Raw genomic sequence first — 26,740 nt, forward strand, 5'->3', positions numbered from 1 at the left:
CTAATTCTATTCCTAGGAATTTGCCTCACAAATATATTTGAATAAATATTGACAGAGAGTATAGCTATACACATAAAATAACATCAGATATGTTATAAATATATGAAGCAGAGGTAAGATTATTTAGAAGTGGAAATCTCATTTAATTGAGATTTTTTTTTATTTTTTGACAGGCAGAGTGGACAGTGAGAGAGAGAGACAGAGAGAAAGGTCTTCCTTTGCGGTTGGTTCACCCTCCAATGGCTGCCGTGGCCAGCACGCCAAGGCCAGCGCACAAGCACTGATCCAATGGCAGGAGCCAGGTACTTCTCCTGGTCTCCCATGGGGTGCAGGGCCCAAGCACTTGGGCCATCCTCCACTGCACTCCTGGGCCACAGCAGAGAGCTGGCCTGGAAGAGGGGCAACCAGGACAGAATCCGGCGCTCCGACTGGGACTAGAACCCGGTGTGCTGGTGCTGCAAGGCGGAGGATTAGCCTATTGAGCCACGGCGCCGGCCGAGATATCTATATATTTAATATCATTTAATTAAGTTTCCTATAGATAATTTTATTAAAAGAGTACAATATATATTTTGGCCAGCGCTGCAGCTCAATAAGCTAATCCTCCGCCTTGCAGCGCCGGCACACCGGGTTCTAGTCCCGGTCGGGGCGCCGGATTCTGTCCCGGTTGCTGCTCTTCCAGTCCAGCTCTCTGCTGTGGCCCGGGAGGGCAGTGGAGGATGGCCCAAGTGCTTGGGCCCTGCACCCCATGGGAGACCAGGAGAAGCACCTGGCTCCCGGCTTCAGATCAGCGCGGTGCGCCGGCCGTAGCGGCCACTGGAGGGTGAACCAACGGAAAAGGAAGACCTTTCTCTCTGTCTCTCTCACTGTCCACTCTGCCTGTCAAAAATAATTTAAAAAAAGAGTACAATATATATTCTACATCCATTCCCTGTCACCACAGTTTAGTCCTAGTATGATCATTAAGAACTACAACATTTTATTAATTTTTTAAAAATATTTGGAGACAGCAAAACTCCAAGGATATATGTAAATAGAATAAATTGAACTACATTATTTTTATAATATTGGAATATCTAACATTATCTAGAAGAAGGAATTCATGATTAATAGTTATATAATAAATATTAATGTATATTGGAAAATAAATTACTCCATTATTAAAAATTGGATTTTAATTTAAGTAGCTCCACAAAAATAACTCAACTGTAGATAAATGTAAAGCTATAACAACCTTGTTTATAATATGAGAGAAATCTGAGTCTAGATTTATTTAAAAATTGGGACAATGGGAACAATTCTTAGCAAAGGACTGATGTATTCATTTACTGTTATTACTTATAATAAAATCATTGATGCATACAGTCTTTCTGTCTTGAGAAAACAGAGGGATAGAATTTGGAGTAATCATAGTCACTAAAAACTAAGCCCTGGAAACAAAGATAGAAAGAAGCAGCACTATAATTATTTTCATAAAATTTATACAAATTTCTCACTGATACCTAATCCAGAAATGTGTAGGAAAGACTCAGTACAAGCCATATGAAGAAATTAGATTTCAACAAATGACCAAGGACTAGAGCTTGAAATATTAGACCATTCAAGATGACACAGTAACAAAATGAAACAAAACAAAAACTTATTATTTTTTATTTGTTTAATCTGAAAGGCAGAGTGAGAAAGAAAAACAGAGAGAGAAAGAGATCTTCCATCAGGGAGAGAAAGAGATCTTCCAGTAGCTTGTTTACTCCCCAGATGGCCACAACAAACAGGGCTAGGCCAGGCCAAAGCCAGGAGCCTGGGACTCCATCTGGGTCTCCCATGTGAGTGGTAGTTGGACCATCTTCTGCTGCTTTCCCAGGCATGTTAATAGGTAGCTGGATCCAAACTGGAGAAGGTGGGACTTGAACCAGTGTTCATATGGGATGCCAGCATTGCTGCCTGTGGCTTAACCTGCTGTGCCACAATGTTGGCCCCCAAAATTTATATAGGAGTATATCACAATCCTTAATCTATAATTCATAACATTCATAATACATGAAACACAATTCAAAATTTGGTAAGCTTCTCAACACAAAGAAAGTTTAAACCATTCTGCAGACAAAAGGGAATATGACCCCTTGACAATACAAATATTGAAAATATCAGATGAAGATTTTGAAGTGTCTACAATACTGTTCAATAATATAATGAATGAGACCCTAGGAAAACAGAAAATAACTGCAAAATATTTTAAAATGTGGGAATTTATAATTGAAAATAAAATATATAAAATCAAATATTTACTATATGGGTTTAACAGAATGGGGATAACAAAGGGAAAAGTCATCCATGTTGAAAATAGAGGGGCCAGCCTTGTGGGATAGCAGGTAAAGCTGCTACCTTCAGTCCCGGTATCTCATATGGGCGCTGGTTTGAGTCCAGGTTGCTACTTCCGATCCAGCTCTCTGCTATGGCCTCGGAAAGCAGTAGGAGATGGCTCAAGTCCTTGGGCTCCTGCACTCGCGTGGGAAACCCTGACGAAGCTCCTGGCTTCAGATCAGCGTGGCCAATTGGGGAGTGAGCCAGCAGATGGAAGAGCTCTTTCTCTCTTTTTCTCTGCCTCTCCTCTCTCTGTGTAACTCTGACTTTCAAATAAAATAAATAAATCTTTAAGAAGAAAATAGAAAAATAGAAATTATTTAATCTGAAAAACAAAGAGAAAAAGAATATTTTTTAAATGAACTAAGATTTGAAAACCTATGAAATAATATTATAAATTGTAACTCTATGCAACTTTAGTTCCATAAGGATGAAACAGGGATAATAGAAGAATTATTAAAAAAAATTATGGTCAAAAAAATACCTAAATTTGGTTTCAAAATATATATTTAGAGAATCAAGAAGTGGAGAAAACTACAAGCAGGATAAATAGCTGTATAAATCACTGTCAAATGGATGATATCCAAACATAAAGAAAAATCTTGAAACTATCCTGAGAAAGGCAACACAGCGCATAAAGTTTAACCACCATTTAAAATAATTCAGATTTCTCAACAAATCTGTGGAAATAAGAAGGAGCAGAACATCTTTCGTATAATAAATAAATAAATGAAACATTGAACTTGTAATTCGTTTTTTCAGTAAAAATAATCTTCAAGAATGAAGAAAAACATGACATCACCAAAAATGGTGGCAGTAGAGCTCCATTCTTCTGCCAAAACTAATACACTAGCAAAAATTATCAGTGTTAATTTTACAGAACTCTGGAATCAAGGCAAAGACTTAAAACAGAAGCAATCTTAATGGACTGACTGCTTTGTAATAATAAAGCCCTGTGGCATTTTAAACCACTTGCTTACCATCCCCACATCCCTTAGTAGCCAAAGCCACAAACATAGACATCCATATCCTTGTGCATGTTGTTATTGTCAGAGGGAGCATAATTTATCTTCTTTTCAAGAATTACATTTATGTAGTCTTACAAGTCTGATGACCTCCTCAAGAATCAGATTGAGGGTATTTTAAATTTTTATTCATTCATTCAATTGAGACACACAGAGAGAAACAGAGACATGGAGAGTCACTAGTTCACTCCCCAAGTGCCCACGAGGGCTAAGGCTGTGTTAGCCAAAGCCAGTCACCAGAAACTCAGTGTAGGTCTCCCAAGTGGGTACAATGGACGCAACTATTTGAGCCATCACTGTGTAATCCCAGAATGTGCATTAGCAGGAACCTGGAATTGGAAGCTGTGCCAGGACTCAAACCCATGCACTCTGACATGTGATGTGTGCTTCTTAACCAGTGTCTTAACCACTAGGCCAAGCACCCACCCAAAGCAGGGTTTCCTTTTATTCCACAAAATCTGAAGCATTTCAAGGACTGGAAAGCTTTTATTAAAAGCATTTAATGACAAAAGTACTGATGGCAGTAGTCTGAAGCAATGGAAGACAAGAATAGACATACAGAAATACCTGGGAAAATGATATTGAGAAAGGAGATATATGAGTATGTAGGGAAATAAAGACATTTGGTTTTTGCACATATACACAGGAGGGTCAATGAAACCATATGCATGCCCTGGGCTAGAAATATGCTCATGAAAGACCTAAGAAGACCCTAAGATATCAGTTCTGACTGATCTTAATTTTCTCCTAAAGCAGGAAGTAGAGGCTAAGGAAGAGTTGCAAATAAATTATGCATTTGAAGGAGTACCCAACAAGAACTAATTTCCAAAGATGGAGAGAAAAAATTTTCAGTCAGGGTTTCCCGCATGGGTGGCAAGGATCCAATTAGTTGAGCCACCAGCTGCTGCCTCCCAAAGCATGCATTAGCTGGAAGCTGGAATCAAACCCAGACACTCTGCTATGTGATGCAGGTTTCCAAAGAAGCAACTTAACCACTATGCAAAGTCTCTGCCCCAAAATGTGCAGCTGTGCTTAAACACACACACACACACACACACACACACACACAAATAAGAATGGACTTTTCACAGGAAAAAAAAAAGGTATGAATTAAAAGTAGGCTTAAACTACTGCATCACAACACAGGCCCCTGCTTCCTACGCATTTTTGTTTGTTGTGTTTTCATTTTCATTTGTCTCAATATCTTTTTAATTCCCCTTGTGATTCTTTTTTTGACCCATTCGGTAAGTGAGTTGTTTAATTTCCTCATATTTGTGTATGTTTCTGGTTTCCTTCTGCTATTGATTTCCTATTGCCCTCTTTTTAAAAAACATAGTTTTGCTGGATGTGATATTCTTAAATGACATGTTTTTATTTCTTTTTTCCTTTCAACACTTTAAATATATTATCACATCATTTTCTGGCTGGCAAAATTTCTGCCAAGAAATCCACTGATAATCTTATTGAAAATCTCGTACATGAGGAGTTGCTTTTCTACAGATGTTCTCTGTATTCTCTCTCCTTGCCTTCTGAGTCCTATGATATCTATATTGGTCTAACTGATGGTGTTCCATAAATTCCTTAGACACTGCTCCCTTTTCTTTTTGTTTTAATTTTTTATTTAATTTTTTTATTTTAATAGAAAACTTTTATTTAATAAATATAAATTTAGAAAGTACAACTTTTGAATTATAGTGTTTCTTTCCCCATACCCACCCTCCCACCCACAAACCATCCCATCTCCTACTCTGCAGGCGTACACCTTCCGGATAGGTTAACGCCGGCGAGACCTCGGAGACACCAGACGCGTTTATCGGCTTTTCAGCTTCCACTTTATTTTTCAGCAGACTCGCGTTACATGTCACGAATGCCCGCCCTGTTACTGGCATTCATTCACAACTCCTTCATTCACCACTCCCGCTTACTACTGGCGTTCATTCATTCACAACTCCTTCATTCACCACTCCTGCTTACTACTGGCGTTCATTCACAGCTCCCGCCTGTTACCGGCGTTCATTCACAACTCCGCCTTTTACCAGCGTTCATTCATTCACTCCCGCCCACCGTCCACCTATTTATATATGATTCACGGAAAACATGTTACCAACTAAGTGTGGGAAACATGCAATAACAGGATGCTTAAAGTCAAAACAGGATCTTGCAATTAGCAACGGACAGGGTGGAAAAAGCCCAGCACTAAACTTCTTGTGCTTGTACATGTCAGGAGGGGCACAGCTGGCCAGGCTGTCCCGTTCCCCCACACTACTCCCTCTCCCATCCCATTCTTCATCAAGATTCATTTTCAATTATCTTTATATACAGAAGATCAACTCTATTAACTCTATACCTAGTAAATATTTCAACAGTTTTCACCCACACAGAAACACAAAGTGTAAATTAGAGTTTGAAGACTAGTTTTACTGTTAATTCTCATAGTACAACACATTTAAGACAGAGGTCCTACCTGAGGAGTAAGTGCACAGTGACTCCCTTTGTTGATTTAACAATTGACACTCTTATTTATGACATCAGCAATCACTCAAGGCTCTTGTGATGAAATGCCAAGGCTATGGAAGCCTGTTGAGTTCACAAACTCTGACCTTATTTAGATAAGGCCATAATCAAAGTGGATGTTCTTTCCTCCCTTCAGAGAAAGTTACCTCCTTCTTTGATGGCCCCTTCTTTCCACTGGGATCTCTCTCACACTGATCTTTTCATTTAGGTCATTTTTTGCAACAGTGTCTTGGCTTTCCATACCTGAAATAATCTCATGGGCTAAATTTTAGCCAGATCTGAATGCCTTAAGGGCTGATTCTGAGGCCAGAGTGCTATTTAAGACATCAGCCATTCTATGAGTCTGCTGTGTATCCCACTTACCATGTTGGATTGTTCTCTCCTTTTTAATTCTATCAATTATTATGAGGAGACACTGGTCTTGTTTATGTGATCCCTTTGACACTTAATCCTATCTTTATGATCAGTTATCAACTTAAACTAATCACTTTAACTAGTAAGATGGCATTGGTACCTGCGACACTGCTCCCTTTTCTTCTATTTTTTTTTTCTCCTCAGACTTGATAATTTCAAGTGGCATGTCTTCATGTTTGCTGATTGTTTATTCTGAAAATTTAAATATGCTGTTGGGGCCAGCATTGTGGTCCAGCAGATTAAGCCACCACTTGTGATGCCAACTTCATATGTCAGACTACTAGTTTGAGTTCTGACTGCTCTGCTTCCGGTCCAGTTCCCTGTTGATGTACTTGGAAGGCAATAAAATGATGGCCTAGGTGCTTTACTCTTGCTACCTATGTGGGAGATGTAGGTGGAATTTCTGGCTCCTCTTTTTGACTTGGCCCAGATCTGACTGTTGTGGACATTTGGGGAGTGAACTGTGGGTGGAAGATTTCGCTCTTTCTGTAGCCCTGCCTTCAAATATATAGATAAATAAATAAATAAATAATTTTTTAAAAATAAACATACTATTGTCCATTTCACTTCAACAGGTTTCCCCTTTGGTGCTCAGTTAGTTGTCGCTGATCAGGGAGAACATATGATATTTGTCCCTTTGGGACTGGCTTAATTCACTCAGCATAATGTTTTCCAGATTCCTCCATCTTGTTGAAAATGACCAAAGGGGAAACCTGTTGAAGTGAAATGGACACTATGAGAAACAGTGACTTGATCAGCCCTTGTCCTGACTGTTGATGTACAATGTAATACTTTATCCCTTTTAGTATTTTTTTTTGTTCTAGTACTATTGGTTGAACTCTGTAATTAACACACAATTATTCTTAGGTGTTTAAATTTTTAACTGAAAAGTGATCCCTGTTAAATATAACAGTGGGAATAAGAGAGGGAGGAGATGTACAATTTGGGACATGCTCAATCAGACTTGCCCCAAATGGCGGAGTTAGAAATGTGCCAGGGGATTCCAATTCAATCCCATCAAGGTGGCATGTACCAATGCCATCTCACTAGTCGAAGTGATCAATTTCAGTTCACAATTGATCACACTGATAGGTCTAAGAGTCAAAGGGATCACACAAACAAGACTAGTGTCTGCTAATACTAACTGATAGAATCAAAAAGGGAGAGAACGATCCAACATGGGAAGCGGGATACACAGCAGACTCATAGAATGGCTGATGTCTTAAATAGCACTCTGACCTCAGAATCAGCCCTTAAGGCATTCGGATATGGCTGAAGAGCCCATGAGAGTATTACAGGCATGGAAAGCCAAGACACTCTGGGAAAAAAAAAAACCTATATGAAAGATCTCTGTGAGTGAGATCGCAGTGGAAAGAACAGGGCCATCAAAGAAGGAGGTACCTTTCTCTGAAGGGAGGAGAGAACTTCCACTTTGACTATGACCCTGTCGGAATAAAATCGAAGTCGGCAAACCCAAAAGGCTTCCATAGCCTTGGCAACTCATGACTAGAGCCTAGGGAGATTACTGACGCCATAATCAAGAGTGTCAAATTGTTAAGTCAACAACAGGAGTCACTGTGTACTTACTTCTCATGTGGGATCTGTCCTTAATGTGTTGTCCAATGTGAAGTAATGCTATAACTAGTACTCAAACAGTATTTTACACTTTGTGTTTCTGTGTGGGTGCAAACAGATGAAATCTTTACTTAATATATACTAAATTGATCTTCTGTATATAAAGATAATTGAAAATGAATCTTGATGTGAATGGAAGGGGAGAGGGAGCAGGAGATGGGAGGGGTGCGAGTGGGAGGGAAATTATGGGGGGAAAAGCCATTGTAATCCATAAATTGTACTTTAGAAATTTATATTTACTAAATAAAAGTTAAAAAAATAAAAGAAAAATAAACATACTATTGAACCCTTCAAGTGAATTTTCAACTGGATCACTATATGTTTAGCTCCAAAATTTCTTCTTGGTTCTTTTATATAATTCTTTATATATTCATTTTGTTCAGATATTGTTTCCTGGATTTTTTTTAACTTACCCATCTTTATTGTCCTTTAGCTCTTTGTGCATATCTAGAAAATTATTTTACAATCCTTATAAAGTAATCACAGGAATATATTAATTGAAGTCAATTTATTGAGATTTAATTTGCTCCTTTTAATAGGCCAAATGTATCTGTTTCTTTATGTTATGTAATTTTTGTGTTGTTGGAAATTAATCATCTGAAAAAATACCCACCTCTCCCAGTATTTTCAGACTGGCTTTATGCAGGGAAAGAAGTTCATTAATTAGCCTAGAATCTGGGTCATTTCAAACGTTTTCAGAAGATGTGTCTTCAATGGACTTGTTCTTGTGCTTTTATTCCAGTTCCCAGTATATAAAGGAGTTTTCAATCATTTTAACTTCTTTAGGATTATCACCTGTACTTCTTCCCAGATCCTTAGATTTCTATTACATTCCCCTGATCTTAATCTCATGCTCTGAGGCTCCTGTAGTTCTGTATTCCTCTCAAAGCTCTGAAGAACCTCAGCCCAGTACTGCTTCCAACTTGACAACACATTTCATTTTTATTCTGGTCAGTGTTCTGAGTCAGGCAAGACAGAAAGCATTCCCATGCGCAGCCCGAATTCAAGCCAAAATGTTGCAATTGAGTTCCACTTTTTCCCTTGCAATGCAACATAGGAACCGGGAAGGAGGCCGGGCAAAGGAAAACAGAAATTCTTCAAATTTCTTTTTTTTTTTTTTTGACTGGCAGAGTTAGACAGTGAGAGAGAGGGAGACAGAGAGAAAGGTCTTCCTTTTCCGTTGGTTCACTCCCCAAGTGGCCACTACGGCCAGTGTGTTGTGGCCAGCGAGCTGCACCAATCCGAAGCCAGGAGCCAGGTGCTTCCACCTGGTCTCCCATGCGGGTGCAGGGCCCAAGCACTTGGGCCATCCTCCACTGCCTTCCTGGGCCACAGCAGAGAGCTGGAGTGGAAGAGGAGCAACTGGGACAGAACCGGCGCCCCGACAGGGACTAGAACCCGGTGTGCCGGCACCGCAAGGCGGAGGATTAGCCTAGTGAGCCGTGGCGCCAGCAGAGAGAAAGGTTTTCTATCCATTGGTTTACTCCCCACATAGCTGCAATGGCCGGAGCTGTGCTGATCCTAAGCCAGGAGCCAGGAGCTTTTTCTGGGTCTCCCACTTGAGTGCAGGGGCCCAAGCACTTGGATCATCTTCCACTGCTTTCTCAGGCCTTTAGCAGAGAGCTAGATCAGAAAAGCAGCCAGGACATGAATTGGTGCCCTTATGGGATACTGGTGCCTCAGGTGGAGGCTTAGCCCACTACTCCACAGCACTGGCCCCTCTTCAAATTTTCTTATGGTTTTTGAGTGCAGCTTTTTATTTGATAAGAATTCACTTGGTTGCTGCATATTCTTAAACATTGGCCAGAGTTCTCACAAAGCTATAAAATGTTTCTGTGAGGGAATGGGGATTTGGAGCTTACTAGCTCACTATCTTGTTTACATCATCACTCTAGACCTTGCCATTTCTACATTTGAAGATATTTTCAATTACAACATGTCATTTAATCATAATTTACAATGTTAGTTGTTACTCTAAGTGCTTCTGAAGTTCTTTGTTTTCAACTATAATGATGTGGTAATATGGAATTTATAATACAAAACAAGCCCAATATACGTAAAATGAAGATGTATTATTATTTTCTTGGTAATTTAAAAGAAAACATTTCTTCTTGTCAAGGGTAGAGCTAAAATTAGAACTCAATCTTCTGATTCACGTTCCTGTGTATTTTGTACGCTCCTATCATCTCAACAACATCATCATTCTTCACCAGTCAGGCAGAAAGATGGGGGAAAGGTCAGCCGTGGAATGATGCACTCACCATGAACAGCTTCACAAAGGGCCTACCCAAACTGTCCTCCAACATGCATAAAAAGGCATTAATGGAAAGAATAAAAAGCAAGTGACAAATTTTAGTGAAAACTGAAGAAGATGATGAGAAAATTCATGAGAATAAGCTTCTTTCAATATATGTAGTGGGTATGAATGACTTAGAAAATAATGTTGGATTACTCAATGTATTAAATTAAGGGAAATTTATGTACATTTGAGTTTCACTTATCCTCAATGGAGCCAGGTGCAGGAGCAATATTCAGATATAGAAATAGCCCTTCAAGCTTTGTTAATAATTTTGCTGATTAATTGTATTTTACTATATTGGCACACATCAAAGATTCCCATCTGTAAAAATTATTTATCTAATTAGTATGCTTTGTTTTTCAAATGTATATGATACATTTAAACTATATTTTGTCAGATAAGCTACAGTTTTCTTGGGATTCTGTCTAATATATGACTCCATTCTTCAATTCACTATATCAAGTAACTGACAGGAATAACTAAGGTTTCCTGTTACAGAGAAGTACTAAATAAATAACTGGTAAATGGGTAACAAACATCTACTATTGCATTCAATGGATGAGGAAAAATAATTTTTATATACGATGGAAGTAAAAGATGATACAAGTCACAAGTAAGTACTCAATTTAAAGTTTCAAAATGTGAGAACTGGGCACGCATTGTAATGTAGTGGGTTAAGTCACTGTTTGAGATCTCTCCACCCCATATCAGAATACCCAGGATCAAGTCCTACCTTCACTTCTGATCCACTTGACTGCTAATATGCCTGGGAGCAGCACATAATGGTTCGAGAACGTGGGCCTCTCAACGTGGGACAACTCAATGGAGTTCCTGCATTCTGATTTTGGCCTGGCCCAGTCCTTTCTGTTGCAAGCATTTTGGGGAGTGAACCAGTGGACAGAAGATCAACATCTCTTTCTCTCTCTCTCGTTAAAAAAAAAAAAAACTCATTTAAAATAATGATTAAATAAATCTTTCCTTAAAATGTAAGACCACACTTCTAACAACTGTCAGTTTAACAGTTTATAGTCTACTCTTTTTGAAAATTACTAAGATAGTAGATTCCAAGTGTTCTCACCAAAAAACGTAACTATGTGAAACACTACATTGGTAATTACCTTAATTTGTCATTCCACAATGTATGCATACTTACAAAATAATGTCTTGCTCACAGTAAAAATACAATTTTTGTCAATTAAGTTAATAAACACATGAAAAGGTTATTAAAATTTGCAGAAAAATTTTAGAATTCTACCATCTCTTTTTTTAAAGATGTATTTATTTATTTGAAAAGCAGAATCACATAGAAAGAGGGAAAGACAGTGAGGGAGTGAGAGTAAGAGAGAGAGAGGATCTTCCATACTCTGGTTCACTCTCCAAATAGCCACAATGGCCTGGGCTGGGCCAGACTGAATCCAGGAGCCTGGAACTCCATCCAGGTCTCCACATGGGTGGCAGAGACTCAAGCATTTGAGCTATCTGTATTCCCTTGATGCCATCAAAGCCTTAATACAAATAAAAGATGGGCATTTTAACATCTACTGAAGTCTGATGGAGATAATGCCTGTAGAAAGATACTTTGTTAACACTCATGTCACATAATTAAAACAGATACCTACCTAGGGCCAGCTGTAAGGATGTTTTCTGCAGGAAGAAGTTGAGTAATTGTTGGCACTTGTGTTTTCTATTTAGATATTGAAGCATTAGCATCCTTGAGAAGCATTTGTCATATTTATTTAACTTCAAGTTGAAAATCTGCACCTATAGTTGAAATATTCTTGTAACCATGCTATACTTCTCTTTCCTCCTATCTAACCTGCAACTATACTCCCATTTGCAATTGTGGGGAAAAAAATTACACCTTCTTCTTTTCAGCATCTGATTAACAAAGGCTAAGCAACAGGAAGAGGACCAAACCAGAGATTCAGATATGAGAAGAATTGTGGTAGACCACAAGGTTTCCATCTGATTTCATATCAAAGAATTCTGAACTTCCTAGAAACCATTGGACTACCTTCCCCTGTTCCCTCTTTTCCCTTTAAAAGACCCTGCAGTTAACTTGCAAGGAGGGAAGAGCACATTTGGGACCATGGAGACTGCCTTCCTCTGGATAGCCATTCTATTAAGTGTATTTTCTTCCTACATCAACTCGGGTCTGGTGTCTTGACTGTCCAGCATCAGGCATCTCATCCCTAATTTTGGTCCAGTAACGTCCTGAGTGAACTCAATCATTGATGCCTGTGGGGAAAAAAAAACTGTGAAACTGAGGCTGAGAGAAGGTAAATATATTGTTTCAAATTATGTAACTCTCCAGAGTTAGTACTTTGAAATTTTTGTGTTAAATCAAATACAGCACAGTATTATATCTTACATCTTTATCCACTTCTTTTGATTCTGATAAATAATAATAGCAGCCACAATTGTAACCATCAATGAACACTTATCATGAGTTAGTTGAGCACCCGCTTAAGGGCATAAAGTATATATATATATATATATATATATATATATATATATATATCATCATCATAAGGTCTTCACTGAACAACAGTTCTTGTCTTAACATGAGGAAACTGAACTTGAGGGCAGTTTAATGATTCATCCCAGGTCACAGGGTTTGCAAGCGTTGGTGCTAGGATTACAGATTTTTCTATTTATGCTGTACCATTCTTTCCGCCAAGCAAAAGGAAATTTCCTGCTGTTAGTTTTATGAACTCACTATTCTTTTTGCTTGCTCCTTCATTAATTTATGAATTGACCCAAGTTTAAAAGGAGAACAATTACATTATTAAATTTCAATTTTATTGAGTTACACACATTAGATTCGACTATCTTTGAAATAAATTATTTTGTTCTCTCATAAGGTCAAGATTAATGTCCTATAAATTTGAAAATTATTGTTTTTGTTTGTGTGTTTTTTTTCATCAACCAAAATGATGTAACTACTGGGGAATAATAAGTATCTTCTTTGCACATAATTAATCCTAATTTAACAATCCAACTATAATTCACATTCATGAATATATTTCCAGTATATTTGCTTGTATTCAGTTTTATCCAAATAGAGAAATACAGGAAAGAGTGAAGAGTCATCAACGAGCTCATGGAAGATGCATATTATGAAAACAACTATGCATTTCAGAAAAGTTACACCAAATAAACCCTTCCTAATTTGGTATAACATGTATGAAAAGGATTTAGTTTGAGGTTCTAGGAAGAGTAAGACATTGGTTTGAAAAGAGCCCCTATAGATCAACACGAATTTTGCTAAAATTGAAGCACTTACAAATACCAGATTTATGGCTAGGCTAGGGTGGAAGAATGTGAAATTATTAATGCTTTTAATGAAAAGGTTGTAAGGACAATGATCCAAACACATCCAGTTTGCAAAGGGTAACTCATTGAAGTGAACAATAAAACAATGTTGATGAAGCCCACAGTGACTAACCATCCACATCAGTTTGCAAAGCAAAAGTTAATTATGATCATGCTCTAATAGAAGAGGACCAACAATTAGCAGCTGAATTAATAGCAAACATCACACATCTCAATTGCTTCAACTTACACAATTTGGACTGAAGCATTAAAGTACAGTAAATGTTTTGTTTGGTGACTGTCAAAACTGTTGCACCAAGATCAGCTGCAGACAAGAGTAAATCTATCAATGGAAATCTAAAATAAATAGTATCAAGACTCTAAGACTCTGAAGTATGTCTTCCAAGAGTTATAACGGAAGGTGAAACATGGCTTTATAAGTATGAGCCTAAAAGCACACTACACGAAAAAAAAAGGCTAGCAAGAGATGAAAGCCATCTGGCCAACGAAAAGTACAAAAATCATAGCCCACCCCTCTCTGGGCCTGTTCAGTGTAGCCTGAACCCCGTGAAAAGAATGACTTGGGCTTCTGTCCATGGTACTAATACATAAGTCCCTGTGTCCACCTCTTGAAGGCACACCTGCAGTCCCATTTCAGGTCCTAAGACAGGCACAAAATGAATAAGCCTAGAATTGGCGGGAAGCTGGAATGAAAAGTGGAATGGGACTCAACCCCAAGCACTCTGATGTGGGACGCAGGCACCCCAAGCAGCAGCTTAACCAGTATCCTGAACACCTTCCCAAAATCTTTATTTCCCTTGTGACTGACGAGGTTAAGCCAATGTTTATTGATGATATGGTTTAATTTTCTGTGAAGAGTCTAATCATGACTTTTGTTATTATCCTTCTTTGAATGATTTGAGACATTTTTTACAGATTCCAGATGTAAATTATTTGTTGATCTCTGTTGCAATTATTTTCCCCCAGTTTGTAAATGCTGTCTTTTCTGTCTCAAATGATTTAATCAACAAAAAAGAGTTATTTTGGTTGGCACTGCGGCGTAGTAGGTACAGCCACCACCTTGGTGCCAGCATCCCATATGGGTGCCGGTTTAAGACTCGGTTACTCCACTTCCAATCCAGCTCTGTGCTATGGCCTGGGAAAGCAGCAGAAAATCGCTCAAGTCCTTGGACTCCTGCACCTGTGTGGGAGACCTGGAAGAAGCCCCTGGCTCCTGGTTTTGGATTGGCCCAGCTCCAGCCACTGTGGCCATTTGGGGAGTGAAACAGTGGATGGAAAATATCTCCCTCTCTCTCTGCCTCTGCCTCTACCTCTCTGTAAACTTTGCCTTTCAAATAAAATAATAGACAAATCTTTCAAAAGTAGTCATTTTAAATATATTTTAATTTGTTAGTTGTTTAAAAAAGTCAATTTTATCAACAAAATTAGTTATTTAAAATATATTTTATATGTTAATTGTTTTAAAAAGTCATGACAATAGTTTTTGAGACACTCAAGATATTTTGCTTGTTCACTTTATGAAGAGATAAAGAACAACAACATCTGCTGACTATGGCAGTGTTTTGAGAAAGTTAGCCAAAGTTTTTCCAGAAAAATCCCCAGGAAAGCTTCAACAGAGTACTTCTCCATCATGACAACAATCCTGCTCATTCCTATCATCACACAAGGGCAATATTGAAAGTGCTCATGAAAAATCACTTGCCATCCGCCTTACAGTCCTGATTTATCAACTTTTTCTCATCACCTTACAAAATCTTTAAAGCACACCTCTTTTTCTTCCTTTAATAATGTGAAAAAGACTGCACTGACATGGTTAGATTCCCAGGACTCTCAGTTCTTTAGAGATGGACTAAATGACTGCTATTTTCACTTGAAGTGTTGTCAACCTGATGGAGCTTATGTTAAAAAGCAGTCTGTATTTTTAAATTTTATCTTTAAATTTGGTTATTCATGAACTTTTTGAAGTCCCCCCCTTATGTACATTTTATTCTATAGAATACATTTATGGTGTCATGAAATCCATCTTGTGTTTATATAGTACTATGTTTAAAAATATCAAGTTTAAAGCCAGCGCCGTGGCTCATTTGGTTAATCCTCCGCCTGCAGAGCTGGCATCCCATATGGGTGCCAGGTTCTAGTCCCGGTTGCTCCTCTTCCAGTCCTGCTCTCTGCTGTGCCCTGGGAGGGCAGTGAAGGATGGCCCAGGTGCTTGGGCCTCTGCACCCGCATGGGAGACTAGGAAGAAGAACCTGGCTCCTGGCTTCGGATTGGTGCAGTGCCATCCGTAGCGGCCATTTGAGGAGTGAACCAATGGAAGGAAGATCTTTCTCTCTGTCTCTCTCTCTCTCACTGTCTGTAACTCTGTCAAATAAATTTTTAAAAATATCAAGTTTAATGTCATCAGATGAGACAAAGACTATGTTTCTGTAAAGGAGGAAAGATAGAAAATATTGGTAATTAGGTACTCAAAAAAGGTTATTTATTTTTTTTGGACAGGCAGAGTTAGACAGTGAGAGAGAGAGATAGAGAGAGAGAGAGAGAGAGAGAGAGGGAGAAAGGTCTTTCTTTTCCATTGGTTCACCCCCCAAATGGCTGCAATGCCTGGCGCGCTGCACCGATCCGAAGCCAGGAGCCAGGTGCTTCCTCCTGGTCTCCCATGCGGGTGCAGGTCCCAAGCACTTGGGCCACCCTCCACTGCCCTCCTGGACCACAGCAGAAAGCTGGACTGGAAGAGGAGCAACTGGGACAGACTCTGGTCCCCGACGGGGACTAGAACCCAGGGTGCTAGCGCCACAGGCAGAGGATTAGCCTAGTGAGCCGTGGCGCCAGCCCCAAAAGAGGTTCTTAAAATCTCCAAATGACATTTACTTCCTAATCAAATATTGTTTGTTATTTTTTTGGTTGTTATTGTCACATGCTTTAATTTCCTTTATATTCTTGCACCTGATTGCAGAATGTATATCACCCAACTTGCCATCCTCAGGTTTCATTTCCTCTTTTATCTGAAGAGAGCATCCTCTTACAGTATCCAGAATCAATTCCTACTATTTTTATTCCTGGTTTAAATTGTCATAAATGCAGAATTTAGTTTCTTGAAAATGACTGAATTTCAATTTGTATCCTATTTCGTGCCCTGTCTATGTAGCAAAATATCAGCAATTACTTTTTCTCAAAAAGATTTATGATTCCCACAATGTGTCCTCATTGTCCATTTAGTCAGGTTAAAGGGTTAATGTTAAAGTAGTAGATCTTCCATGTTCTTGTCCTTGACTTCTTTTTAAAGATTAAGTTGGCAGCCTAGAGCTGTATGTGCTGTTCTTGTTTTGTGTTTGTGTTTGTTTGTTTGTTTCTATATGCTTGGCTCGCCTGCAGGGAAAAACCAGCTCTGATTTTGCTTAAGATATGGCTTAAGGATGGCTATGTGTTCCTCAGATTCCTACATAGTCCCTGAGGGAATGGACACTCTGCCTAGTCATGCAAGGACTCTTAGATAAATGCCATCTTTGCTCAGAATAATGTTTTAAGGGATCTTGGGAGACTTTGGAATCTCATCCTGGAGAGGACAGTCTGTCTGCCTGGGACCTCCCAATCAGGGCCCTGAAAGCTGCCCCAGGATTCCCTAGCTGTCAAATTTCAGAATTTGGTGTTACCGCTGATTTGGTGATGCTTCCTTCTTAATTTGTCTCTTTCTCTTTGTAGGTAAATTTCTGATTGTTCAATCCCTATGTTGAGAGTGCTTTTTTGCCCCTAGATTTGGCCCTGCTAAATTCCACAGCTGTACCTTAAAGTAGCTCTTTTTTATTTTGTAAGATTTATTTTATTTATTTGAAAGGCAGAGTTACAGAGAGAGAAAAGAAGAGACAGAGAAAGACAGAGAGATCTTCCATCTACTGGTTCACTCCCAAAATGGTCATAACAGCTAGGGCTAGGCCAGGCCAAAGCCAGGAGCCCAAGCTTTTTCCAGGTCTTCCATGTGGGTACAGGGGCCCAAGCACTTCGGCCATCTTCTGCTGCTTTCCCAAGCTCATTAGCAGGGAGCTGGATTGGAAATGGAATAGCCAAGGCTCAAACTGGCATCCATATGAGATGCCAGCATCACAGATGGAGGCTTTATACTCTATGCCACAACTCCAGTCCCTAAAGTAGCTTTTTAACACTACACATTTCTAATGCACAATATAAGCTTTAGCACATAAAAGGCACTAAGATTAATTGAATGAATGATAAATAATGACAAAAAATGGATAATGAATTAATTAATTTCAGTGTTCTAAAATGGCTTTCTGCCTCCTCATCTGATCTTCATTATACAGTAGTCTAATTGGACTATTGCCCCAAAGCATTCTCTAGCACTTATGAAATAAAGTCTTCTTAAATTTTTCCACTAACTCCCATATTCAGTTTCCCCCTCCACTGTCCTATTTTATTGTCACCATAACAACTTGGGAGATATTACTTTTCTACTACCTCAGGCTCTTGTTTTCCTTCTTATATCTATGCAAATTATTTTTCCAGGATATCACATAAATAATTTAAGCCATTGGTGTAATCTAACTGTGAACAGGAGACAGGAACAATTTAATGATCCTTTTTTTCTACAGTGTTATTAATTTTTTTAAGAAGAAAACGTCTTCAAATCTTCCTTCTAGACCACTTGCAGTGTTTCCAATCTTTGCAGAATCAAGTATATGTACCCCTTCCTGCAAATATAGCTACACTAATGCATAATTTATACCCATAATATATGCAGAGATACTCTTAAATAAAGTTATTTTCTCTCCAATAGTTTTCTATGCTTCATATTATCTAATTCTACAGTAAGTAGGGACATTGTAGAAGAGTTTATGACTAATAAACTTCCTCCATTCAAGTATCTGTTATTCACAACCCTGAAGCACTCAGAAACACACATACCTTTTAAGTTCAGCTAAGCTACTGAACTGAAATTTGTTCATTAAATCTTGTATTATGAAAAATGGAGTATTCTGGAATAAAACTGTGTTGCAGTTTTCTTCTGGTCTGAAATCTATTTTGGACTATCTGCATATCTGAAATTATTGAACAATAATTCCCTTTCTTCAAACAGGGAAATTACCGCAACATGACAGAGGTTTAACAGGGGGACAACATAATCATTAAAAAAATTCCTTGTTCTACTGAAAACTTTCTTGTTAACATGAGAGCTGATCCACTGAAAGTTTTGCTATTTCATCAGAGTTGTGAGTAGCCAGAACAAGCTGTCTTGTATTTCTCTTATCTGTACTATCTTTTCCTTTAGAGCAAAGCCAATTTTTCTCTGAAAGTTATCATTTTCTTAATCTTTATGAACTAAAAACATTGCTAAACAGGTCTTGTCAACTCTAAGGTAGGATACTGTATAAAATCATAACATAGGGGTGGGTATTTGGTACAATGGTTAAGACACCACTTGGGGTTCACACATCCCATATCAGAGTGCCTTGGTTCAAGTCCCAGCTCCAGTCCTGGTTCTAGCTTCCTGCTAATGTGAGATAGCAGTAATGGTTCAAGAACTTGGTTCCCTGCCACCCATGAGGGAAACCTGGATTGAGTTCCAAGCTCCTGGCTTTGCCCTGGTCCAGTCCCAGCTGTTATGTTTATTTGGGGAATAAATCAGCAGATGGAAGATCTCTGTCTCTCTCTGATTTTCAAATGAAGCAATAAATATTTTTAAGTACACAACTCAATGACTACAAAAATCCTAACATAAATTTTATTGTTATACTTTTCTTTGACCTTGTTATCAACATATGCAAATAATCAATAAACAAACAAGTATCATGACAATAAGATGAATTCTCATTGGTATGAGAAACATGTAATACTTCTTATGTTAAAGATGACAAACTTGTTTTCAAATATTCTCAAATTATATATGTCTAGAAAACCAGGGGCCAGTGTTGCGGCACAGCAGGATAAGGATCCACATGAAACACCAGCATCCCATGTAAACATCCATTTGCTCTGCTCCTGAACTTGGAAAGCAACAGAAGATGGCCTACGTTCTTGTACCCCTGTTACCATTGTAGGAGACTAGGATGGAGTTTCAGGCTCTTGTTTTTTACCTGACCTAGCCTCGGCTGTTGCAGTCATTTAGGTAATGAACGAACCATCATATTGAAGATCTCTCCCTCTCACTTTGTAACTCCACCTTTCAAATAAATAAATAAATAAATCTTTTTTAAAAGAAAACCAGTCATTCTCTCAAAAAGATTGTTTTAGATCCTTTGTGAAACAAGTTGAGGGTTTGTGTGTGTGTGTGTTATATGTTACACATGGGAGCTTTATTTTATATCATAAGTTAATTATAATACAACATGTTGGTTACATATTATATAGCACATACTTCATGCTATATGCTGCATATGCATATACTATATTATAATTTTATACCAGATATTCTCATACATTAATAATGAATCACTCTGAAATTCACAATGTTTAAGCAAAGCTCCCAATTCTCAGCTGATCTTTGAGGGAAACAAACAGTTACTCTCAAAAGTTGTCTGAATGTTGCTGGTTTTTATTCTGTCTTACTCAGATGAAAATCTAATTTTAGAATATAATTTTCTTAGTAAAAAGGACTGCAGGCACACTTTGTTCATTGATTACTTTCATTTTGAGAGAGGTATTTGAGTTGTGACAACATTATAGTAATTCAGAAGAAATAATTGCTTGATCAAAATGTGTCATTTTATTAAAAGAAATCCAGAAATAGAAAGCACGATTTTTCTATTGCATGAACAAATTGAAATGAAAATCTTTAGAACACAAAATTTAAATTAAATGAAGTTTAGAATAAGAAATTCAAGCAACTCAATAATAATTATTAGTATTATCAAAGATAAAGAATCACTAGTTATTTGATAATAAATAATAATAGAAATTCAAAAGTTTAAGTACAAAGGTTCTGTCAAAAGCATTACATTAAACATTTCCTTTTCCATAAAACATATTCATTTCCTAATGACTACAGAGTCTGAAGGTGAAAGCCAAGGACATTCTTAAGTGTACATTTTCCAAGTCTATTTTTGAGGATATATATATTTTATATATTTTATAGGATATACATATATTTATAAATATATTATTTATATATTTTGAGGCTATATATATATATATATTTGAGGATATATATATATATCTGCTCCCTTTCTTAAATATTTGAAATAATTTAACTGATTCATGCTAGAAACATAAGAGTGCTATCTATTGTGTTATTTATAATAAACCACTTCAGGGTTAAAATAGTCATCTGTCTCCCCTTCTCTGTAGACAAATATCAGCATCCCTTTGAATGTTAATTAGCAGTGGTAGCAACCATTTTGATCCTTAGAAGCTTGGAAGTTTTATTGGCCACATTGTGTCATCATATGATAATTCTCTTTTAGGGATATGTTTTCCCAAAGGCCTTTCCAATTCTGGTGAGCATCCCAGGTGGATGATAAGGAAATAATACTTGTACCATCTTCCACTGCTTTCCCAAGTATATTAGCAGGGACCTAGATCAGAAGCAGAGCACCTGGGGCTCAAACCATATAAGTGCTCTGATATGGGACACAAGCATTTCAAGTGGTGGCTTAACTCAATGCACCACAATGCTGACCCACCTCTATGTCTTTGTAGAAAGAAAAAAAATAAGTATTTGTTTATTTTCGTGAAAGGCAGACAGACAGAATGACTGACAGAGATCTTGAATCTATGGATTTACTTCCCATATACCCAAGACTAAAGTAAAGGACTTCAAACTCAATCCAGTTCTCTCACGTGGATGGCAGGCACGGAATCACCTAAACCATCGCCTGCCAGCTTCCAATATGCACATTCATGGGAAGCTGGAATCAGATACGGAGCTGGGACTCTAATCTGGGCACTCCAATATGGGATACAAGTGTCCCAGTTGGAATCTAAACAACTACAACAAATAGCCCTATCTCATTTGTCTTTTACTATTTTATAGCTTCACCTCTGTCTTCTTACTGTAAATTCTGGATAATTTTCTGAAAAATTTGTTAGAACTCTCTGCTTCTATTATCCATAACTATTTGAAGTTTCTCCCATCCACTGAGTATTTTTATACTGTTATTTTGGCTCAAATCCATTCAATTATTGCATCTGTGATTCTTTCTTCTAATAGGTTGCTTCCTTATATGCTTTGTAAACTTTTAGTTCATGATCATTGTTTTGAAGCTTTCCCCATCCCACTCAGTGCAGCATGGATGGATTGCATGAGTGTCTCTCTCTTTTTTAAGATTTTTAAAAATCTTTTTAAGATTTTATTTATTTATTGAAGATGTAGGGTTACAGACAGAGAGGGGGAGGCAGAGAGAGAGGTCTGCCATCCACTGGTTCACTCCCCAAATGGCCGCAACGACCAGGGCTGGGCCAATCTGAAGCCAGGAGCCAGGAGCTTCTTCCCGATCTCCCACACAAATGCAGGGGCCCAAGCACTTGGGTATCTTCTACTTCTTTCCCAGGCTAAAAGCAGAGAGATGGATCTGAAGAGGAGAAGCCAGGACATGAACTGGAGCCCATATGGGATGCTGACGCCTCAAGCGGAGGCTTAACCTACTGTGCCACAATGCTGGCTACTGAGTGCCCCTTTTCACATTACTTTTGTGTCTACTTTTATTATTAGTCATCCTGGGGGTTATATTTCTCCCTAGACTAATTTTTATGTTAAGCTCTTGATTTCGGGGTTCCTAATCCATTCAGGTGAAATAATACAAAGAATGCACTGAATAAATAGACTTCAAGGTAGGTCAGATAAAGACATACAAAATACAGTGTTTGTAGACTATTTTGTAGACTCCTTCACTTATTTCACTGAAGATGCTGTTATTTATTTTAAAGTTCCAACTTTATGCAAAAGTTTCAGTTATAACTTTCATTTTTACACAAACCCAAGGTCTTACCTCCCATTTTCTGAATGGAATGACATAAGCAAATATTCACACATGTCAATAGCAAAATTGTCCCCTACAAGAGAAATAATTTACTGGTTAAAATGAAACAACTAAGATGGATCTGGGAACTAAACTTGTATTCCCTGCCAAACCATAGCTGATGGCTCCATTATTTTCACACCAGAGCTGTATCAGCGTAGTTGAGTAGAGATCTGCTAGAGCCATTTGAGTGTGAGGCATTAGCATTCCGTTCATCCTTCTTCCCTTAACCCCCAATTAGCGGGACACATCAAGCAGTTCAGTTTCCACACTTACTAACAAAAAAGAAGTAGAAAGGGGATGTTGTAAATCTCAACCAGTTGGATTTAACCTGTGTTCTTTATCTCCAAGTTGCATCAGGACACAATAGGCAATTTAGAGAAATTGCTAAGAAATACACTAAAACAGAGGCCAGGGTTTTTCACAGCAGTTATGCTGTCACTTAAGACATCTGCACCCCGTAACAGGGTGCCTGGGTTCAAGTCCCAGCTCTGCTCTCCACTCCAGTTTCCTGCTAATGCACATCCTAGTAAAGCAAGTGATTATTCAAGCACTTGGGCTCCTGCCACCTACATGAGAGGCCAGGTTTGAGTATTGACTTCTGGTTTTACGCAGACTCAGCTCTGTCTATTGCAGGTACTTTAGAAGTGAACCAATGGATGAAATATATCTTTTTGTCTGTCTTTCTATCTGTCTCCCTGCCTTTCAGATTAAACAAATTCAAACCATGCAAAATATTTTGAAGAGGAATATGCTAAAACAAAGAGCAAAGAACAACACCAAAACCACATATACACCCCAACTATTAGGTTACTACATACCTATTAGAATGGCTAAAATCCAAAATAATGACAATACCAAATGCCGATGAGGATGTAGAACAACAAGTAATTTCATTCATTGCTGTGGGAATGAAAAAATGGTACATTCAATTTGAAAGGGAGTCTAGTAGTTTCATGTACAAGCAAACATGCTCTCACCATACAATTTAGCAGGTGTGCTTGTTGCTATTTATGAAAATGAGTTGAAAATTTATGCACAACAATGTTTATAGCAGCTTTATTCACAATTGCCAAAACTTGGAAGCAACTAAGATGTTCTTCAATAGGTGACTAGATAGACAAATTATGCTAAGTCACACAATGGAGCATTATTCAAATTAATTATGAACATGTACTACACATTCTTGAGAAATCAATATTTTTAAAATCAATAATATTTTTTAAAATCAATTACAATTGTGTTGTTAAGATAGAAAATGTCACCATATAAATTACTGGTGAAGGAAAAGAGAAAAAGGAAGGCAAATAAAAGAAAAATAACAAATAAAGAAGTCACATAGTAGATATTAATCCAACTTTGCCAATGATTATTTTATATATGAATGGTCTAAATACACCAGTTGAAAAATAGAGACTAACAGAGTGGCTACAAAAAATAACTGTATGTTGTCTGCAAAAAGATACCTGTATGTTATTTATGAGTAAATCACCAAAATTATAAAGACCCATCTGGATTAAAAGTAAAAAATTAAAGAAAGATATACCAAGATAGCACTAATGAAAAGAAATCTGAAATAGCTATATTAATTTCAGACAAACCAGATGTCTTAGCTTAGGCTGCCATCATCAAATATCAACAGCAACAACAAAAAAAGTGTGACTTAAAAAACAAAAATTTACTTCTCATACCTGGGGAGTACAAAAAAAAGTGTAAGAAAGGCAATTTTCATTTTGTGGCCTCTTCTCTTGACTTGTAGACAATCACCATCTCCCCGAGTGCTCACATGATCTCTTCTTTGTATGTGTGCAGGGAGAAAAAGACAAAATGCTTTCTGTTGTCTCTTTTATATGATCACCAACCCTTTAATGAGGGCCCTAACCTTGTATTAGTTAGACATTCATCGCTATACCAAATACCTGCGAGAAGCTACTCTATGAAGAAAGGAAGTTTATTTCAGCTTACAGTGTTGGTGGTTCATACTCCAAAATAAGGTAACCCCATATTCAGTATCTGATGATAGAGGCAATGATGGATGGATAAACAATGGCAGAGGAAGTATCATACCACAAGCCAGGAAACAAAGAAAGGGGCTGGGCTCAACCCGGCTTTTACAACATCCCTTTCATGAGAACTATTTTATGAAGATATACTGCCATTGATCTAAAGATTGCCCACTAGGTCTTGCCTGTGAAACCATAATTGAATTAAGCTTCCATCATCTTTGTACCATGCATACATTCCAGGGCCAAATCATACTCAAACTATAGCAACCCTCATGACCTCATTTAACTTTAATTACATCTTGAAGGTACCATCTTCAAACACCATCACATTGGGAGCTAGGACCTCAACTTACAAATTTAGGGGAGATACAAATTTTTAATTCACATCATCAGACTTCAGAAAATGGAAAATTATGGACCATGAAAGAGATGTTACAGAATGACAAAAGGGTCAGTTCTCCAATAAGGAGTAAAAATTATTAACATAAGAAAGGCTTTTAAAAGGTTCTAGGAAAATGAATTATTACAAAAAACCTATGCATGAATTTCAAATTTCTTTGCACAAAATAAACTTATTTTAAAATTGTACTTTCTATGAACTTTTTGAAGTTCTGTCATATGTAACTCATAACAGAGCATTAAAACATGGGAATCAGATCCAACTTCAAGGTGATAGAGTAATCTATTATAGAGAGAGACTTCAACATTGCTGTATCAGTAATTGGTAGATCAAGTAGGCAGAAAATTAGTAAGGCTGTAGTTGACCTGAATTGTGCTTCAACCAAATTGATCTAATTGGTATTTATAGAATACTCCATCAAAAAAAGCAGAATACATATTCTTTCCCAGCTCATATGGATCACTGATCAATACAGATCACTTTCTCATTCACAAAACACATTGAAAAACTATAAAATCATGCAAAGTGTTTTCTCAGAAGACAACCAATTAAAGTAAAAACAAACTTGATCAGCCCTCACCCTGACTGTTGATGAGCAACTTGATATGTTATCCCTCTTAGTATTTTTTTTTGTTTGTTCTACTTAATACCTTTGGTTGAATACTGTAATCAATACACAATTCTTCTTAAGTGCTGAAACTTAACTGAAAAGTGATCGCTGTTAAATGTAAGAATGGGAATAAGAGAGGGAAGAGATGTGCAATTCGGGACATGCTCAAGCTGACTTACCTCAAACAGTAGAGTTAGAAACATACCAGGGGATTCCAATTCAATCCCATCAAGGTGGCATGTACCAATGCCATCTCACTAGTCCAAGTGATCAATTTCTGTTCACAATTGATCATAATGATAGGTCTAAGAGCCAAAGGGATCACATAAACAAAAATAGTGTCTGCAAATACTAGCTGATAGAATAAAAAAGGGAGAGAACTATCCAACATGGGAAGTGAGATACACAGCAGACCCATAGAATGGCAGATGTCCTAACAGCACTCTGGCCTCAGAATCAGCCCTTAAGGCATGCAGATCTGGCTGAAAAGCCCATGAGACCATTTCAGGCATGGAAAGCCAAGACACTCTGGGGAAAAAAAAACCTAAATGAAAGATCTCTGCCAGTGAGATCCCAGTGGAAAGAATGGGTCATCAAAGAAGGAGGTACCTTTCTCTGAAGGGAGGAGAGAACTTCCACTTTGACCATGGCCTTGTCTGAATATGATCAGAGTCAGTGAACTCAGGGGGCTTCCATAGCTTGGCAGCTCATGACAAGAGCCTAGGGTGATTACTGAGGCCATAAACAAGAGTGTCAATTTGTTAAGTCAACAACAGGAGTCACAGTGCACTTACTCCTCATGTAGGATCTTTGTCCTTAGTGTGCTGTACATTGAGATTTAATGCTATAACTAGTACTCAAACAGTATTTTTCACTTTATGTTTCTGTGTGGGAGCAAACTGTTGAAATCTTTACTTAATGTATGCTAAACTAATCTTCTGTATATAAAGAGAAACGAAAATGAATCTTGATGTGAATGGAAGGGGAGAGGGAGTGAGAAAGGGGAGGGTTGCAGGTGGGAGGGACATTATGGGGGGGAAGCCATTGTAATCCATAAGCTGTACTTTGGAAATTTATATTCATTAAATAAAAGTTTGAAATAAAAAAAAAAAAACAGGGGCCATTACCGCAGCTCACTAGGCTAATCCTCCACCTAGCGGCGCCAGCACACCGGGTT

At 37.9% G+C, this 26,740-nt stretch overlaps 1 long non-coding RNA gene across 13 annotated transcripts in view; it reads right to left on the reverse strand.

Annotated features, from left to right (window-relative positions):
• The window catches only part of LOC149119571 (uncharacterized), a 150,698-nt gene that overhangs the window by 8,915 nt on the left and 115,043 nt on the right, over positions 1-26,740 (reverse strand). For 3 of the 13 annotated variants that reach the window (XR_016228293.1, XR_016228287.1, XR_016228295.1), the window contains exons 3-5: positions 23,369-23,450; positions 22,518-22,581; positions 11,868-12,486 (exon numbers count right to left, since the gene is read on the reverse strand). The exons of 5 other annotated variants lie outside the window; for them this stretch is intronic. This is a non-coding gene — a long non-coding RNA (uncharacterized LOC149119571). The remainder of the gene's footprint in view (positions 1-11,867; positions 12,487-22,517; positions 22,582-23,368; positions 23,451-26,740) is intronic. 5 more of the 13 variants (XR_016228291.1, XR_016228296.1, XR_016228288.1 and 2 more) reach the window with 4 other exon arrangements.

Source organism: Oryctolagus cuniculus, chromosome X (genome assembly GCF_051225735.1).
Source record: "Oryctolagus cuniculus isolate XC-2025 breed Fujian yellow rabbit chromosome X, ASM5122573v1, whole genome shotgun sequence".
NCBI lineage: Eukaryota > Metazoa > Chordata > Mammalia > Lagomorpha > Leporidae > Oryctolagus > Oryctolagus cuniculus.